This window comes from Sus scrofa, chromosome 9 (genome assembly GCF_054392235.1).
Source record: "Sus scrofa isolate SSC_HxYL_T2T_F1_AM1 chromosome 9, Sscrofa_HxYL_maternal_Yorkshire_Landrace_v2.0, whole genome shotgun sequence".
Taxonomy (NCBI): Eukaryota; Metazoa; Chordata; class Mammalia; order Artiodactyla; family Suidae; genus Sus; species Sus scrofa.
In genome coordinates, this window is record NC_139391.1 from 60,077,746 (window position 1) to 60,097,816 (window position 20,071).

Genomic DNA, 20,071 nt, shown 5'->3' on the forward strand with positions numbered 1-20,071 from the left:
TTTTCATTCCAAAGGGTTCATCATTTCCACATAGTTCCCACTGGTCACAGGCGGGCAAGATCAATAAAGATATAATCCTACAGACAGCAGCAAACACAAAAGTTCCTGATGAATTCCAGTCCCAAAAGCAAGAGTCCAAACATGCTGCGACCAGCTGGGAATTTAAGACATCATCAGGCCCCACCATCTAAAATTTCCCTGTGGAGATGAGAGATAAAGAAGATGTACAAAATCTTGGTTCCATCTCGCAAGGCGGTGTGTGCAGAGGAAACCGCTGCCTTTCCCAGAGCTGTCCTGAGTTGTTAAAGGAGAGGGAGGAGGAAGAGAGCCAAATTCTTCACAAAAGTCCTGGTGATGTCTCAGGATGGCCACTGCCGGTAACTCCTTTCGATTTCCTCAATTTTTTTGTAACAACTTTACCAAGATATAATTCACATAACATTTGTCCATTTCAGGTGCACGAGTCAATGGATTTTAGTATATTAGGAGCTGTCCAACCATCACCAATCTCCACAAACTCCCTTCCCCAAGCCCAATGTAATCACTCATCTATTCTTTCTCTGTAGATGTGCCTATTCTGAATGTTTCATTTGAATGAAATCATCCAATATGTGGTCTTTGATAACTGGCTTCTTACATCTAGCACCATCTCTTCAAGGCCCATCACGTTGCAGAATGCCAGCAACATTCATTGCTTTTTGGTTCTGAATAATATTCCATTGTGTGGATACCAAATTTTATGGACCCATCATCCACTCACCTACGTATCCATTCATTGCGTGTACATTTGGGTAGTTTACACATTTTAGCTTTCATTAAGAATGCTTCTATAAATATGGTACAGACCTTGTGTAGACGTGTTTTTATTTCTCTTGAGAAGTGCATAGGAATGGAACTAAAGGTCGTATAATAAGTACATTCACACGGCCAGACTTTTTTGAAAGTAGCAGCGCAATTTCACCTTCCCATGTGTATGAGGGTTCCAATTTCTCTACTTCCTCCCAGCATTGATTAGTATCTCTCCTTTTTATTATAGCCATCCAAATGGATATGAAGTGATATCTCAGTATGGTTTGGGTTTGCCTGTCCTTAATTATTAGTGATGTTGAGCATTTTCCCTGTGTTTATTGACCATTTGTATATATCTTCTTTGGAGAAATAGCCACTCAGATTCTTTGGTCATGTGAATATCGGGTTATTTGTCTTTATTAAGAGTTGTAAGGGGAATTCCCATTGTGACGCAGCAGAATCAAATCTGACTAGGAACCATGAGGTTGAGGGTTTGATCCCTGGCCTCTCTCAGTGGGTTAAGGATCTGGCGTTGCCGTGAGCTGTGGTGCAGGTGACAGACATGGCTCATATCTGGTGTGGCTGTGGCTGTGGCATGGGCCAGCAGCTACAGCTCCGACTAGACCTCTAGGAGTCTCCATATGTCACAGGTGAAGCCCTAAAAAGACCAAAAAATAAATAAATAAAAAGGGGATGTTGAGGGTGGGGAGAGTCAGTTATGGGAGGGACAAAAAAATGAAAACAACAACAAAAAAAGAAGAGTTGTAGGAGTTCCTTCCCTCTTGGTTTCTTGCTAATAATTTTAGATGGCAATTTAGAAAGTTAAATGGTTATTTCACATTAAAAATAATTAGGATGAAATAAATTCTAGTTTCTGCCAAAGAATGAAAGTAGGTATAACTTTTCTCATGTCCTACAATCTCAGATTCCCATTGACTTGCCCATGTATATTGCATGTTGCAATTAATAAATGGGCAAGGTTTTGGATGAATGGTCCACTTGTTTAAATCCATTAATCCAAAGTATAGAGAACCTTAGAGCTATATAGAACCACCAGAATTGTCCACTTTTAGTCCTGAGGCAAATTTGAAGTCTTGGTCACTTGAGATGGGTTCAGTAAAAAGGGCAAGGAACATCATTGCATATATCAAGTGCTCCATGAATGTTGATTGAAGGAATGCAAAGGAAGGCCTTTGTGGGGCATTGGCTTTGTTTATTTAGAAAAGAAGATGAAAGGAAAGACTTATTTCCTTCTTGGTCAAAGAGTTCTTCATCTTCTGAAGCCATAGCCAATAATTCTAATATCTTGACAGTCCTGAAGTTTTTCCACATTTGTTCAGGTATCATTTGCAGATGGATAGCCCTATCTAGAAATGGGTCTGTTTTCCAGTGTAGGTCATAACATGCAATGGTTTTTATCTAGTTCTGGGAAGATAAGCAGATCCGAGTTGTTTGTGATTATCAGACCAACTGTGTACTCAGAGACCTAGGAGGATGTTTAAGGTTATTCAAGCAGTTCCATTGCCTTTGCTATTGGCATTTACTCCCTGAAGATTAGCTCATTTCTCATATTTCTTTTGTTTCTGCTTCTGGTTGCCTGCTCTTTGGTCCTTCCTTGGTCAGATTTAATTATAAGTACTAAAAAGGGACAAGACTTCAGTTTATACAATATATTGACTGTTTAATTTTAGGCAAGTAATAACCTCTCTGAGTCTGTTTCCTCTTTTATAGATCTGAGATGCTAGATATAACATGCTGCTTCTTCCCTTCCTGGATTGTTCTGAATCTCAATTGAGATGATAGGAGAGTTTCTTGCAAAGTGAGAAACTCTAAACAAATGTTAGCTGTGGCTGTTCTAACTGTTGAGTGACCTCAAATCAACAGATTACCTGATTCTGCCTTTTCCTTTTTTTTTCCTTTATAGCTCTTCTTCACTTGACATTCAGAAAGAATATTAAACAAATAACTAAATTAAAAGTTAGAGAGCAATTGCTTTTTTTGGGGGGGTCCTTGTTTATTTTTTGCTAATACGAAATATAAGAGGATTTGCAAGAACATGGCTCTGTAGATACATAGATATTGCTTAAACCTCACTCAAAATAATGGAGGACACTACTCTCTTGATGGTGGTCCTTGAGGTGGAGGCAAGATAAAGGGACTACCACAGCATCCTCTAGGCTTCACATAATAGAATCTGTATTTTTTCCAACCCACAGTGAGTAGAACCAAGAATCTGAACCTATATTTTACAGGCTAAATGCCATCCTCTCTTCAACCATTATAAATGGAAGAAAAGAAGGAAGCTCCTGGATGGGCTGGGGTTATTTTTAGCTGACAAAGAGGTACGTGAAATTTTCTTGAAGAAGTGAGCTGGCTTTGTTTAAGTCACTAATGAAGAGAAAATCTTAGACGATATCAAGCCAACCGATCCAATTAAATCAAAGATAACTTTCAAAAACCAAGAGGTAATTCCCAACTTGGAAATAAGCCAGAAAAAGAGAGAATGCCTCCATTTATTCCACTAGAAATGCCACAGGAGTTGAATGACCACAAAGACAATATTTTCCAGGAAATGGAAACCACTAATGGGAGTTCTTTTGGTAATTCAAATACTTTCTTTCATGATAAACACCTGCTCCTTTTGGAAACAAATTTAATGATGATGTTTATCCATTTATATTTGTATACTGCTGAGCCCACTGACAGTACTCAATAAATAATAAATAATGATTATAATAATCCTGATCCAAAGTCTTCAGGAGGAAGAAATAAGACCCAAAGATTTACTGCTAGCATATCCTGTAAAAATCGATCTGGCTCTTTAAATAGAAGTAGTACCCTGAGGGAAGATAATCTATTGATTTATGATTCAACGAAAATGTAATTTTAAGAATTATAATAATAACACATATAATAAATGTCCTATATGGCCCATAAAAAAAGAAGGAAAGAAAGAAAAAGAAAAGACCAGAATAATACCAGTTATTATTCTGTGTTTATTATTCTGGATGTTTCCTCTTTCTTTCTTTCTTTCTTTCTTTCTTTCTTTCTTTCTTTCTTTCTTTCTTTCTTTCTTTCTTTCTTTCTTTCTTCCTTCCTTCCCTCCTTCCTTCCTTCCCTTCTTCGTTCCTTCCTTCTTTCTTCCTTTCTTTTTCTTTCTTTTTTGAAACAAAAAAGAAAAAGAGGAATATTTCATGAATACTTTAAAATTACTAGGTCAGAAACAAAATCTATCCAAGATATAAATGTCTACTTGTGTTTGCTCCTTGAGGAGTTGGGTTGTTCGGTGCAGTGAGGAGAAAAGCTAACATACCTCTATTCACCTTCCCTCTGCCCATCCACAACAACTCCCTCCACCAGTTGAAGCTCATGTCCATGGTAATCAATAGTGACCACCCTAGACTTACTTCCCAGCCATGTCTTCCCAGAAGACGAGGTTATGAGTTATAGCCTCCTGGCTACTCCCTATACCCAGACTCCTTGGCATTAATTCATCCTTCATGTTGCCTCCATAAGCAGGTTCACAAAACACAAAGACCCCCTTTTCAAGACCCTTTAATGATAACATATTCTCTAGGGAATGAAATGCAGTCAGCTCTGATGGTCCTCCCCTGCCTCACCTGGTCAGCTTCACATCCCACTGCATTTTCTCTCTAGAATCTCGTTCCACTGACACATTGATAATAACCCCCATGCTCTGTGTGCTCACCTGTGTCTGCAGCTCTGAGCAGGCTGATTCCTGTGGGGAATTCACTTCCCTACTGGCTGAGATAGATGTGTCTCTGAGGTGCAGCTCCTTCATAGCCTTTCATGGTCTCTTTACTTCATGGTGATTCCTGACTCCCTTGTACCCCAGTGGAGTCATAATTGTAGAGTTTTTATAAAATTTATTTCATTTTTCTTTGTAAAAAATTAAATGTTTACACAGTCCTCTCCTAGAAGTTTGTAAGTTTCCAGAGTACAAGTGTTTGCAAGTAATAGACGTTTCATATATACAAATTGAATCCTATTGCTACAGTGAGCAGGATACCTGTGAGGAAAAAGGCTGACATTTTGAAATTTTATGATTGGTGCCTTATAGAAAAACCCTGACCATGTCCTTATGTAGTTTCATCCTAACATTGACAAATATTTCTATAGTACCTAAAAGTCTCCTCATGAATTTTCCATGGCACATAGTAGGTGGTCAGTAAATGACCCTTGAAAGCCCACTGCTACCATGGGCTGAGCGCCCATGGGCAAAGATGCTGGTGTCCTCAACATGTACAGTCTGTGCCCTTTGCAAAATCTTAGCCTGTCCTTGCTCAACCCCAGCTCACTTTGACAAACTCTTCTGTAATCCACTGAAGTCCTTCTGGATTCTATTTCCAGCCCTCATTATGGCACCCAATCAAGTGCCATTGACAAAAATCAATGGTTATATTCTGTCATCAATCACACAGTTAATAAAACATCTCCATAATATCTGTATAGGATTAAATTAGTACGGAAAGACGAAGTATAGGATTAAAAGTTATCATGAAAATCGTCTTTATCTCCAAAAGGATGACACTGACTACCATCTATTCGAATTGCCCACCCATGGCTTTGTATCTTCCCATTAGATTATAAACTCTATGAGGACAGAGACTACATTGGACATCTGCATCATCCTAGTTTTAAAAACCAAGTAGAGTATTGATACATACTATATGCTCAATAAATATGTTACCTGAATGAAGTATATTGTCAGACTAAATTAGAATGGCCTCCTAGGATGGCACAATCATAGACCAGAGTATTTCTACCTTTTATCTAAGTTGAAGCAATCCCGAAGAATTTCTTGAGCTTAAGTGATGAGCCAATATAAATTTAAGGCAGTGGTTTGGGACTTTAATTTGCTAGGAAGTTTAGTTTTCAAATATTCATGGGCTGCTGAGATTGCTATACACCTGTGTCTTAGCAAATTGAAGAAAGAACTAAATAGGATCTGGGAAAATAAATGTTATAAGGAACAAAGGGGCTTAACTAATTCTCCGTAATGACCCTGGGGTTTACAGCTCCAAGCCAGGTGTGGAATTTCCTGAACTCCCTAAATCGATTCTGTCCCTGAGCCTTGCAGGATGTGATTAGTTAGTGTCTTAACCACCATGTGATTTTAATATCAGCCTAATGCACTCATTCAAGCAGCTGCTTATTCTGACTCCTCATCTCCTCCATGGGGATTCCAATAACTGGGTTTCTACCCTCTACCCAACCAATCTTCCAGGCTCTTAGAAATGTGCTTACATGCTCATCTTAGAGAGATGGCAAGGCAAACTCTAACCCTTGGCTATTTTCTAGCTTTCTTACCAGGCAGACTCTTTCTTGATACCAGAGGGGACAGCATGGTAACCTTCAGCACCAGTTCTTAGGACTCTCCATTGCTGGGAACCAGACTTTCAAGTAAAAATACTTCACTTTTAATAGCATTGCTCACTGCACGATTTATTAACAATCAAATACTATTTCTTCCTTGCCATGCAGAGGCCAGAATAGAGTCGTAGACGAGCCATGTTGTAGAGGAGAAGGAAGAACAGTTGGGACCCTACTAGGGCTGGAGCAAATAAGAGGAAAACCAGTTTGTGAGCCAAGATGCATGGTCAATTGCCCAGTTGCACTAGGGTGGGACACTCATAATGAATGAGCTTCTGAAAAACTAAAGGGCTATTTATTTACATGTCTGAGGCCTAAGGACCAGTTCCTGTAACTACAGTGACCCCTAAAGCTTACTGGAAGCAGGCGTGACTCTGTGTGCGATTTGACGTTACTCAAAGACAGGACATCTCGCCCTTTCCGATAAAGACAGGGCACAAGGACCACATGGCCAAGGAAGCCAGTCAACTGGTGATGACTTGCCTTGAATGTGTCATCTTGGTCCAAATCAGCATGCTGCTAGAAATGCACTGTCTTAAATTGAGTCAAGCTTTTCCCACACTGGAAGATGGCATCCCTCATCTACACAATACTTTATACTCATTACAGATAAAACATTTTGGCAGAAGTGTTTTCCTCCACTAGAGGACCTCCTTCTCTTATTAGCCTCCTAAGCGATACTATCAGGGTATAATGGATCCTTGGAAACTTGTTCTGTGAAATCTGAAAGGGTTTGGGAGGTATAAATAAAGTATAACTTTACTTCGAGATGATATATTATCCTTTATCTAGGAAAGGATCAGCTCTTTGGTAAAAGGACATTAAACTTTATCTGTTCACTCATTAGAGGCAGAAACCATGCCATTTTAAAGCTTCATATCCAATTCAATACATGGTACCTGCTCAACAGGTACCTAGGATAGGAGAGTTACCCTCATAGCAAGCCTGAAAATATGGACCTATGGACCCACTTCCACACCTCACCACTTCCCAGGAGTGACTAAAGTCTGGAAAAGCTGAGATAATAAGCCATTGGCTGAAATTAATGGGAATGACTAACCCCAGGAGTGAGCCAGTCTGCAGGGTGGTCACAGGCTCTTTTCTCTGAAAGGTTGACACCTGGTCCTCATGGCGATGGACACTAAGTCAGTGGCCCCTCAGCTGCATTGGGTATTGATCTGGCAAGAGCTGGGATTTGTGAGTCACAGTCCTTAGCTTTCACAAGCGCAACTGCATGACTTGACTGATCCCTGGCTTAAGTGGGGTGGCATGACTTGAGGGAGGCAGTTCCCTTTAGTTGAAAGGCAGGTAAGTAAGGGAGAGAACAGGTATCTTTTCTGGGAAGCTCAGGCTTTAGCATCGTCTGAAGAGGCATTCCAGATCCTGACGTTACTTCTCCTGGAGGCTTCTCAGCACAGCTGCCAGCTCTACCCGAAAATGTCATTATCACCCCAGACAGAAGACACACACCAGGCTACTCCTTCCCCTTGATAAGGTGGCCACACTTTTTGTACTGGCAGACAAAGGAATGCAACTGACATTTTCTAACTTTCCTGGAACACACAAAAAGGCACTTGAATATCTTTCCAGAATGAGTTCAGCAAGATTTCCATCTTTCAATCATTTGTATATTGATAGATATGATGAAACTGTTTAAAAACCCCTATTCTCTTTCGATTGTTATGGATTCTTAAATGATAACAACTCAGTGGGGAGGTATGTTTTAATTGCAGTATATGTGCCAAATCCTTCAGAGTTTCATAGAATTCCCCCAGCTCTAAGTTTAAAAAGTGAATGTTTAAAATGTAAATTCGCTCACAGACTTGCTTTAGTTTACATAGTAGGTTTATTAAACCTAACTATGAAAGTGAAATATAAAAGCAAAAAACAAAAAGACTTGCACTCTGCTCAACTCTGGTCAGACTGTCGGGGACAACATGTCAGGGAGGTCAGGGCACACCAGGAGTACTGGGCAGAGAACACACGAGGCTGAGGGGCCCACCCCAGTCTCCGGCCAGATGTGAAGAAGAGCAAAGTCAGGAGACACAGCAGAGTTGCCTTTGAGTAAGTGCTGAGGTCTTGTGGACATGGAATCACGTTTAATCTATGTGGCCTCCAAGGGAGAGCTGATACTGTGGGTGGACGTTCCTGGGGGTGGTGGATTGCGGTGGAAGGAGGCCACAGCCACTTGGGCAGTGGGAGCTGTGAGTCCCAGAGGTGTCCTTGGAGACGTTCACGCAGAAGCTACGGAGGGGACTTTATGGGAAGGCTGCAAACGGTGTGCCTATTGGGTGGGGCCGAATCAAAGATGAGCTACAAGCTTTATTCTGATAATGACAGTATAGGAATCTCTGAAACTCATCTCTTTGTATCTTAAAATAGTTTATATGAGAAGGTACATAACTCCAGGCATTTAAATAAAGAACCTACTCCCCCACACACAATGTACAAACAACATGATGGATAGGAGAACAGCAGGACTTCGCTCTCGGAGAAGAAAATAATGCATCTAAAAAAGGAGAAGAAAAAAAAAAAATCTTAAGCCAGCTACTTGAAAAGAACAGGAGGCTCTAGTTTATAATGGGCACACCTAAGTTTTCAAGGGCAGATGGAATTCAGGAAAAGAATGGTCTTTGCAAGAAGTGAGGAAGAGTGTAAGAGAGAATTTTTAGTGGTGTCCTTTGGAAGATCTGAGGACTATTTCTTGCTTAAAATTAGTTCTAGGGGAGAACAAAGAAAGGAGTATGTTTCTATTTGTTGCCTTTAGACAGTATCTTTGCTCCCATTATTGTTTTACAAGAAATGTTTTTTTTTCTTATTTTTAGTGTTAAGAGAATTCTGTTTTGGGAGTTTCCATCGTGGCTCAGTGGAAAAATCTGACTAGTATCCATGAGGACGTGGGTTCGATTCCTGGCCTTGCTCAGTGGGTTAAGGATCCAGTGTTGCCTTGAGCTGTGGTGTAGGTCACAGACATGTTACTGTGGCTATGGCTCTGATTTGACCCCTAGTCTGGAACTTCCATATGCTGCAGGTGCAGCCCTAAAAAGCCAAAAAAAAAAAAAAAAAAAAAAAAAAAAGAGGGAGAGAATTCTTTTTTAAAATAGTAAAGCTCACAATTCATCACTCCAACATAGACCTGTGACTCTCCTGTGGCCTGGTGATGGAAATCCAATAACACAGAGGAGAGGGGAACAGATAGCCAGACCCAGGGGCTGAACAAACTGACTCTCTACCTCTTAAGACAGCTGAGAAAAGAATAAATGACACAGCTATTTCAAGCTGATTTCAAGAATCCTTGGCTCTTCCTACACATATTCATCCTTCCCCAGTATTTCACAATGTATAAAACTCCAAGCTGCTTTTAGTGATAGATTTGAATTGCTAGTTTTTACCAACACCTTAATTTTGTCTAAAGGCCCTGATTTTTAATTAAAGCCAACAACCAACAAATCCTAGTATAGTTTGTTATTCCTTGTCTTTTTTGAAAAGAAAGAAAAAAAAAATCCCCTAACTATAAAAGTCTCCAAGAAGGCAAAGTCCTTGTATGTCTTGATTATAGGTAAGTCCCCACCCTTAGTAAAACTCTCACACCCAGTATATGCTTAAAATCATTTCCAAAATTAAAGAATAAAGTGGCTCAATCTCTGCATTTGACTCCAGGGAGCCCGCTGAAAGGATAAGCCTTTTACAGCCTGGACCCAGCACATACCCCACCCTCCATCTAGCTGAGCTGTTCTTTGCTGCTCAGACAAACATCATGGCTCCCAGCATATGCACATGTCCTGTCTGCATAGAAAGTCCCATATGCCTGCTGAACTCCTACTCATGCCTTAAGACCCAGCTCAAGAATCATCTCTCTGAGATGTTGTCCATGACTGCTGCAAAGAAGGCCCCTCCCTCTCTGTAACACTGTACAGCCCTAAGCACGTCATGTGTGCACTGGTTTGAACATGGTATGCCGTTACACATGTGTGCCTGGCTCCCCAAGGAGAGACTGTGGCTTATTTGGAGGCACATGGGATGATCAATTTCATAGATGCTCATGTACAAATGTTTTTGCTATTGCTATTTCCTGTTTTAAAATTATATTTTTTTCATTATGTAAAATGATTGAAAAAGATACCAAAGTATATAAAGCCAAAGGTCTACCTTCAGCAATATGATTCTTTTTTCAATTTTTAAAAAAGTTTTATTGAAGTATGGTTGAGTTACAATGTGGTGATAATTTCTGCCGTACAACAGACTCAGTTATACATGTACACACATACATTCTTTTTCAAATTCTTTTCCCACGTAGATTATTAGAGAATATGGGGTAGAGATCCCTGTGCTATACAGAAAGTCCCTGTTGGCTAATCATTCCATATACCTCAGTGTGCATGTGCTAATCCCAAACCCCAGCCCACCCTCCTCTACCTGTCCCCTTTGGTAACTATAAGTTTTTCAAAGTCTATGAGTCTATTTCTGTTCTGCAAATAAGTTCATTTGTTATCTTTTTTTTTTTTTTAGATTCCACATATAAGTGATATCATATGATGTTTGTCTTTCACTGATTGACTAACTTCACTTAGTATGATAATCTCTAGGTCCATCCATGTTGCTGCAAATGGCATTATTTCATTTTTTTTTTCTGTCATTTCTTGGGCTGCTCCCACAGCATATGGAGGTTCCCAGGCTAGGGGTCGAATCAGAGCTGTAGCCACCAGCCTATGCCAGAGCCATAGCAACGCAGGATCCAAACCATGTCTACAACCTACACCAAAGCTCACGGCAATGCCGGATCCTTAACCCACTGAGCAAGGCCAGGGATCAAACCTTCAATCTCATGGTTCCTAGTCGGATTCATTAACCACTGAGCCACGATGGGAACTCCTATTTCATTCTTTTTTATGGCTGGGTAATATTCCATTGTGTATATATATATATATATATACACCACATCTTCTTTATACATTCTTCTATCAATGGACACTTAGGTTGCACCCAGTTTTTGTTGGAGCACTATTTACAATTGCCAAGACATGGAAGCGTCAATTCCACTCTTTGGGATGTGGCAACTAGTATCAAATTGGAGTGTTCTTTCAGAGATATTTTTCTGTACATGCAATAGAGTCTGTAACTAGAATATATATATATATATATATATATATATATATATATATATAGCCTATAGATAAAGACAAAAATATGGCCATAGACATATAGATATAGATACATTGTGATTTTTTTTAAGTTCTTAATATATATGTATCAAATTGTAACATATTTCCTGCTTAACAATATGTCCTGGATCTTTCTCATGTCAGTGTATATAGAAAACAGCACATGCTTTTTTACAGCTAAATAGGATTCCATAGCAGGGACATATATTTTATGCGGTTTCATCTACTTTGCTTTCCTAGGGCTTAGTGCAATTCTTGACACCTAATAAATGGCCAGGTCCTACTTATAATTCAAGGTGGTTGAACATTTTGATGAATATTTCTCTCCAAGTACTGGAAGCTTTTCCTGAGATAAATCAGGCAACCATATCTCATTCTAGTTTATCACAGGGAAATAGGTAACAGCATGTAAGCAGGGTGTTGACAATCCAAAAGATACATTATCCAGAAGTTGTGAAGTTCTAAACCAAGAGCAGGGTGCAAGGAAAGCAACAGGAGAGGAAGCACATGCAGGAGACTAGGAAAAGATGGGATTTTCTGGATTTCCAGAACATTGAGGTTGCAGAGTAGCAGGAGATGAATCATTTGGAAGACTTCATTCCTATGCTATGTCTGAAGCTCAGAAAAGCCCAACACTCTCTAGAGCCATCACACCAAGGGCAAGGATGGAAGCTTCTCCTGCCCCAAACTTATCTCCCCTTTCCTATGGGACCTTGTGCACCATTAATAAAATGGTGACATAGTCTTATTACGTTCATTCATTGATTCAAGAAACACCTGTTGAATGGTTTTGTTTTGTTTTTGTTTTTGTTTTTTTGTTTGTTTTTTCTTTTTAGGGCTGCACTTGTGGCATGTGGCAATTCCCAAGCTAGGGGTCAAATCAGTGCTGTAGCTGCTGGCCTATGCCACAGCCACAGCAATGTGGGGATCCAAACCATGTCTGCAAGCTACACCACAGCTCATGGCAACGCTGGATCCTTAACCCATTGAGCAAGGTCAGGGACCAAACCTGCATGCTCATGGATACTAATCAGGTTCATTACCACTGAGCTACAACAGGAACTCCTTGTTGAATGTTTATTAACTGCTACCTGACTGGTATTGTCCTATGTGTTGGGGATATAGATATTATCAAAGCAAAGGTCCTGCCTTGATGGATCTTTTACTCCAGTGAAACAGCAGATGATCAAAACATAATAACACATATAACCCACTGTCAGCTCCCATGAAATAGCAAGAAAAAATTTCCATGCTTTGAAAAAAAATAGAAGTACAAAGAAACAGGGAAATGTATGGGAATCATTTAGATAAAACAATCAGGGAAGGGTTCTCTGTGGTGGTGACATTTGCCCAGAGATCTGAACGCACTGACGAGGTTGATGCACTAGTATCTGGCAGAAGCCCTCTTCCTTTATTTACCAGATGGAGTGCAAGGGCTGCTGGGATTTTGCCTTCCCCCTCCACCCCAGTCAACACAGCCCCTCCATGATTCCCTTCTGATATCATCTAGATGTAAAAGCATGAGCAATTGCTTCTACACTCCATGTCTTGTATTTTTATTATCTGTACAATAAGAAATTGAACTTGTGGCTTTTATGGCCCCTCCACCAATAACAATAATCTGTTGTATCCTGTTTTCTACAAAGAGTGCTGTCAGTGCTCACTCACTGTAGCCCTTTCCAACATAAGGAGAACCATGTGGACCATTCGGCAAGAAAAGAATGTATGAGGGCCTCTGTCACCCCTTGTATTTTTTTTTTTTTTTTTTTTTGTTTTTTTTTTTTTTTGTCTTTTCTAGGGCCACTCCCACGGCATATGGAGGTTCCCAGGCTAGGGGTCGAATCGGAGCTGCAGCCACTGGCCTACGCCAGAGCCACAGCAATGCAGGATCTGAGCCATGTCTGCAACCTACACCACAGCTCACGGCAACGCTGGATCCTTAATCCACTGAACGAGGCCAGGGATCAAACCCGCAACCTCATGGTTCCTAGTCGGATTCTTTAACCACTGCGCCATGATGGGAACTCCATGTCACCCCTTGTTTTGCCAAAGTGCCTGAGACAAAGAACAATTGACCAGCAGTTCAGCCTCTGTTTTTGGTAATCTCAAAGGAAGTCTCCTTGCAGAGAAACTTCTGGTAACAACTGGCTCAGTGCCTCTGAGTTAGGGTGCTATAGTCCACGAGGGAAATGCAGATGTTATAAAACCCCTCCTAATGGGTTCTACCAAGATCCAGCATTGCTATGAACTGCTTTATTCCACCAGAAGACTTTGGGCCCGGAGAGGGGAGGGCAGAACTTCTCTCCTGGTCTCCCAACCCAGTGCCTCCCTCACCAGCAACATGCTCTTGAACAATCACTTAAAAATCACTACCCAGAGTTCCCATCATGGCTCAGTGGTAGCAAATCCAACTAGTAGCCATGAGGACTTGGGTCTGATCTCTGGCCTTGCTCAGTGAGTTGGGGATCTGGTGTTGCCGTGAGCTGTGGGGTAGTTGGGTCTGCTATGTCTGTGGTGTAGGCCAGCAGCTGTGGCTCTGATTTGACCCCTAGCCTGGGAAGGTCCATATGCCACAGGTGCAGCGCTAAAAAGCAAAAGAAAAAAAACCCACTACCCTTGTTTAGTTCTTCCCCATGTGTCAGTGCTGAACACGTGACCTCAATTTCCTTATGTTTTACAGCAGGAGGTTCTACTATTACATAGGAGGGCCTGCTATGGCACCACTTTACAAATGCAGAAGCCGAGGCTCCAAGAAAGATAGTGAGAACTTGCTCCAGACCACAATGGCAGGTGGTAACTGATGGTTGGAATTCAAACCCAGGTCTAACTCCCAATCCCAGGCTTTCAGTTACACGCTCTCTAAGCAAGTTATGCAATCTCTTTGGACCTCAGTTTCCTCATATGTAAAGCAGGATAAAAATGCTTCAGTATTGAGAGGAGCAAACACACTGAGCTCTGGAGGGTCCTCAACAGACTGGACACTTGTAAACTTGCTCTCACAATGGGAAGGGGAACTGGCTGCAAGTTCCTTTTGCTGCCCTTTCCTCCCTCAACCTCCACCCTAGACAACCATCCTTTGCCTTCAGCTGAGGCCATAGGTACCTGGAAGGTAAGGTTAGAAGATGGTATAGGCAGCTACTCAGTTCAGAGACTTTCTGCACAAGGCTTTTCTCTCAAAATCCAGCCAATAGGTAGTTGCGAATTACAGATATAAAGAGGTGGGACTGGGGGGTAACTACAGAAAGAAAATTGTCTGCAATCTCTGGCTGGACCTGTCTGAATTATCGTGAAACTCTGAATTTCTGGAGGTTGCATTAGTGAGACATGGCTCTGACAGATTATACAAAGTGTTTTCAAATAACATGATTTCCATTTATTGAAGCATAGTTTAAAAAGATGCAATGGAAAGGGAACTTCTGTCATCATAACATCATCAATTATGCATTTAAACTATGCAAAAATATATATTCTGAAAATAAAAGGACAAGTAGAATTAAGGCTGAAGTACAAATTAAAAGAAAAAAAAAACTGGTCATTTGACTTACCATGGACATAGTTTCTAAACCCAATTTGGAATGTCTGTTTTGATATTCACATGAGTGGGTAGTGTTTCCCCCACCTCTGAAGCCCACACTCACTCTCCATTCTTTGTTACTCTATGTACAAACCAGGCCTGGGTTATGTGGCTTTCAAACCCTGTGATGTACCAGCCTTTCTACAGAAGGATATTATGGTATCTGGGCTCCAAGGGAGACATAGAGGCACCAATGTGCCAACACTCATCACCCCCATGGCCTGACTCACACCTGCAACATGGCCTTGGCCACCATTTGCGAGACATAGGCACACACACAACAGAACAAAGTGAGGTGAGAGTTTACACATATATCATGTCCTGTGGGGTGATATTGGGAGACTACAGTGGTATCATTTGTTCCATGGTTCTTGAGGGTTACAGACCATTCCTAAAGAACAAAAGCCATCTGAGTTATCCAAAGAGAAGCAAGGCCATGAGTCAGGGACCAGGGAGAGGTCCCATAGCTGTTGTTCCTCCAAAGTGTGAAAACCTGAATTGGTCAGTTGATTTCGGCCTTAGGTTAAGTGGGGATCAAGAAACCCCACTCTCTGTATCATCTCTTGCGATTAAGAATCTCAAGAACACCCCATTTGTACAAGTTATATTTGTGATATATTTGTGTTTATAAAACTTAGAAAGCATCAAGCCCAGTGAGGAAGAGCAAAGGTTCTGGATTCTAACAGAGATGAGTTCATACCCAGCCTCATGAGGATGTGACAGCACAAAGGGAGATTAGGTGAGGAATCTGGCACAAAGCCTGCCTCCAAACGCTTACCAGCTTCATAAGCTTGGACAAGCTGTGTGCATTTGCTTTGCCTCATTTTCCTGCCTGTGAGGTGGGAAGTCTTTCATCATGTTGAGGATGCAAGACCTAACACCTCTGGAGACTTGGGACAGCATGCAGTGCCTACGGTAAGTGTTCCATACCTGTTATCTCTTACTCTGTAAAATGACACAGAGGTAATGACACTAGCTACCCTTCCTAGGGTTGTTTTACGGCCTAAAAGAAACAATACAGAAAAAGTTCTTCCTGTAGTGCCTGATGCAATCTACACGCTCCATGGACAGGGAGCCACAATTATTAAAGATCGTGAATAGATACTGCCACACTTCTGGGTGTGCTGCCCTTTGTCAGAAATATTGATGCACTCCATTCTAAACCTACAACCAAGCAGCTACGGAACTTTGAGGACATTGCATAACTCCGGGGGCTCTCAGTTTCCTGAGCTATAAAATATAAAAACTAGGTGATTAAAGGCCCCTTTCGGCTGTGAGACTGGAAGGCTGGAGACTGGGTCTCCAGTTAGAGGGCTAGCGGTGTGTTAAGAGAGGATGGGAACAAAGAATTTACTGTTCTCTGTCACTCCTGCTGGAACTTCATGTGCTCCTAGAAACATCTGCAATTCTAAGCCATTAAGTAAATAAGGGCTAGTGGGTTTGGAAGGCCATTTAGCAGCTGGCCCTAAAGCAAGTGCCTAGTACGACACTGTGAGGTCACGAGGGCCGACCAGAGAACGCAAACTCTCTTCCCTTAGGTACCTTTCGTACCTATAGCAACAGGGCACTTTTTTTCCCAGCTGTTATCCCTTGAAGGAAACCAGACAAGCACTGAGACGATTCTTCTGGCCAGGAGATTTGTGAATGAACAGAGCCCACATTTTGGCCTGTTGAGGACCTACAGACAGGGCCGAGGACAGAAGATTATGTGAGGGAAGGAGTGAGGCCCCAGCCGTCCAAGACGGTGTCTCTTCCGAGGCTCACTTGACCTTGTAGAGGGTCTTCCAGAGCAATGCCAGGGGAGCTCTCAGATGACATTGACGGCCTTGACACTGCACACATTAACAGGCCTTCAGTCAGAATATTTGCTATCGAATATCAACCTTTTAGATGCTTCTCCTGATAATGATGGTGAGAGTGACCCAGCCCGTGCTAAGGCTTTGTGCTGTATGATTGTGATTCCAACTTTAGATCTGCCTGGGGCTCTGTGACCTTGTGCAGTTTGCCATCAGGTGTTTCATCTGTAAAACGGCAGGAGCTGGGGTAGGGTCAGCAGAAGGAGATGGCATCTGAGATCTCTTCAAGCTTGGATTCCAACCGCATAGTCATTCACAGAAAATAATGTCCGAGGTGGCCACTGACTCTCAGAGGCACCAGCGGTCTGTGGCCCAGAAGGTTCCCTCTCTGAAGACAACCTCAACGGAGGAAGAAGGCAGACTGTCAAATGCAATTTTCAGGCCCAGGCTTCTGGGCCCATGCTGTCACTGTGATTACGGTTTAATACGGGAAAACCGGACACCCTGATGTCACCCTTACCTTTCGCCATTCTCCTCCTCACGCTCCACTGCAGCCAGATTGAAGCCTGTGATGCCCTCAGCTCCCACTTGGCCCTTGGGTCTGCACTCATGCTGTTCTCTTGTCTTGGAAAACATTTCCTCCCTCATCTCTCTGCCCTGTAACTGACACTTCCAGCTGCACTCCACCACCCTGAACAGGTGACGTGGCCCCACTGCTCCCCTACAGTGTACTGTGCCTTCCCTACGCAGGGAGCACTGAGCACCCTATGTCCCAAGGCTCATTTCTTGATGCTCCTCCTGATCTGATTATCAGCCCTGCCTGGAGGGAACCCTGTTCGTCCGGCTCACTCTGGAACCCCAAGTGCTTGGCACATAGCGTGGCCCCCCAGAGGTCCTCAGCAAGCACTCACTGTGCTAGTGCTTTATTGTACTGTCGAGCATCACTACACAAGTGAGTGAATTACCGTAGGAAAGATCTGCACCTCGTGTTCTGCTGCAGTCAGAATCATTGTGGATGGGCACCTGGGCCAGAGTGGAAAAAGCCATGGATCTCTCTGGAGTCAACTCGGGGCATAAGATGTGGCACAGAGCAAGTTATTAAGGCTATCTTGATCACTCCATTTCTCGTGAATGGATTGGGATGATAAAGTTAAATGAAGTATGTCGGCAGGGCATCATAAATAGAACTCTGGCACTGGCTCTCCATCTATCCATACTTAATGACTGCCAAGTAGGAAAAGGTTGTCTTTGGTGCACACCTGATGTCTCTTACCTGCTGTTTCCCCTTTCCCCACTGTTAAGCTCCATGCACTTGTATTTCTTTACTACAAGAGTTTGTAAGTGCCGGCTACCCTAGAAGAATGCCCCTGAGAACAAAAGATGCCATACAACTGAATAAACTTTTTATCTAAGTCAATGGCTTTCTCCAGGACCAAAGGAGTCAGTCTATAAGGGCTGGAGCAGGTTAAAGCTCAGGGTAAGGGGCTTTCCATCCCCTGTAAGTCATGCCACCTTATGGCGACCTCTTCTAATTCTCTGCAGGAAGCCCTGCTCTAACACCCCCTGTGGATGTCTAAGAACCAAACCCACCCACACTTGGAAAACTACATACTTATCTGAGAACAACAATAAGATATTTTTATCCGAAAAGCTGTCCTGTGTCCTCTCCCATGACTAACTCATATTAGAGATTTCATTGGTCAAGACGCCTTTTCTGAACACTCTCTCTCTTCCCCCTCACCGTGACAGGTCCTCATCACACACTTCCAGAATCCTGCCCTTTTCCATTATATCCTTTAATTACAGCGGTAATTAAGTAATTACGGTGTAATTCTTTGTTTAATATCTAATCCTCTGGATGAGTTAAAAAGTATATGAGGGTAGGGACTGTAGGAAATGAGTTCCCCCCCTAGACTCCCAGCCTCTAGCATGATGCTGGAGGAGAAGGGATGTCCCACACTCACTGGTTGAGTGGATGCATGTGAAATAACACAATTTTTCAGGATTGAGAGGTTTCAGAACGAAAAGCTCATATCATAGCTAAGAAAAGCCACACTTGTCAGCTGTCCTAATCTACATTTTAGGATTAAAATAGAAATATGGGTATGTATACCCTGAGATAGATTTTGACGAATGGCACACACATCAAAATAGACATGTAGTCATATCTGTACTTCCTTTCTTTCTGTTGTTATATTTCATTACATGGATATGTGTGGCAATATGGATGAACTTTGAAAACTTGATGCTAGGTCAGAAGTCAGACACAAAGAAATCCCATATTGTATGATAGAATTTATATGAAAGGTCCAACATAGGCAAATCTATAAAGACAGAACGTGGACTAGTGGAGATGGGAGGTGGAGAGGGGGCAAGTTTGAAGACAAATGAGGATGATTTCTACAGGTCCAGGGTTCCTTTTGGATCTACTAAAACCCAAATGGTGCGATTTAAATGTGTGGATTGTGTGATGTATGAATTGTATCTCATTGAAGCTGTTATGTTAAAAAAGTAAACTAAACTGATTTTTTTTTAAAAAAAAATAGACATATGGGGCAAATATGACCAATTTGAATTTGAAAGGCATTGTATTATTCCCCAAAAGGAATGTTCTAGTAGAGTATGTAACACAACTATATTCCAGGCACTTGGCCTTTGGTGTCTGTCTTCCCTAGCATCAGGAGTCCTTGTAGAGAACACCACTGATCCAGCTTGCAGCCACCCAGCACCTCACCAGCAGAAAGCAGATTTTCATGAAATATATGTTGAATGAATGAATGAGTGAATGAATGAAACAGAAGTATTCAGAGAAGTCATTCAAGAAATGAGCCCAGATTGTAAGGCAGAAGTCAGTTATCCATTTATGCCTCCACATTAGGTGTGGGGAAACAAAATATGTCTGTTTCTAACTGAGTTTCACCTCTCTTTATTATTAATAAATGACTTCCATAATAAACATAACTTTTCTCAGAAACATACTCGATTTTCAAATGGTAGCAACTGCTATGATAAATTAGGAAAAAAAGAAAAAGAAAAAAAGAAATAGCAGCTCTCCCAGGAACAGGTGTCTTTCAATTTAGGTTAAGTGTGCACGTGTGCGGGTGTGCATGTGCACACACACACACGCACACATGGGGCAGCCCAGCGGCAATCCACAAGACACCCCCTCCCTCCCGCATGTGCCTGACAGATGAAGCTAAAGTGGGGACGCACCTCATCCAGCCAGGCTGTCACTCACCATTTTGTTCATTACGGGGAAATGAAGTCCATTTCCCAGCAACTGGGGCACACACAGTAATTGTGCTCTCCAAAGCCTTTTCCCTTAACTTGCTCAAGTTGCATTTATTTTTTAGAGA

The 20,071-nt window shown here is 41.9% G+C and overlaps 1 protein-coding gene across 1 annotated transcript in view; it reads right to left on the reverse strand.

Annotated features, from left to right (window-relative positions):
* Positions 1-20,071, reverse strand: part of OPCML (opioid binding protein/cell adhesion molecule like) — a 1,104,108-nt gene that overhangs the window by 765,689 nt on the left and 318,348 nt on the right.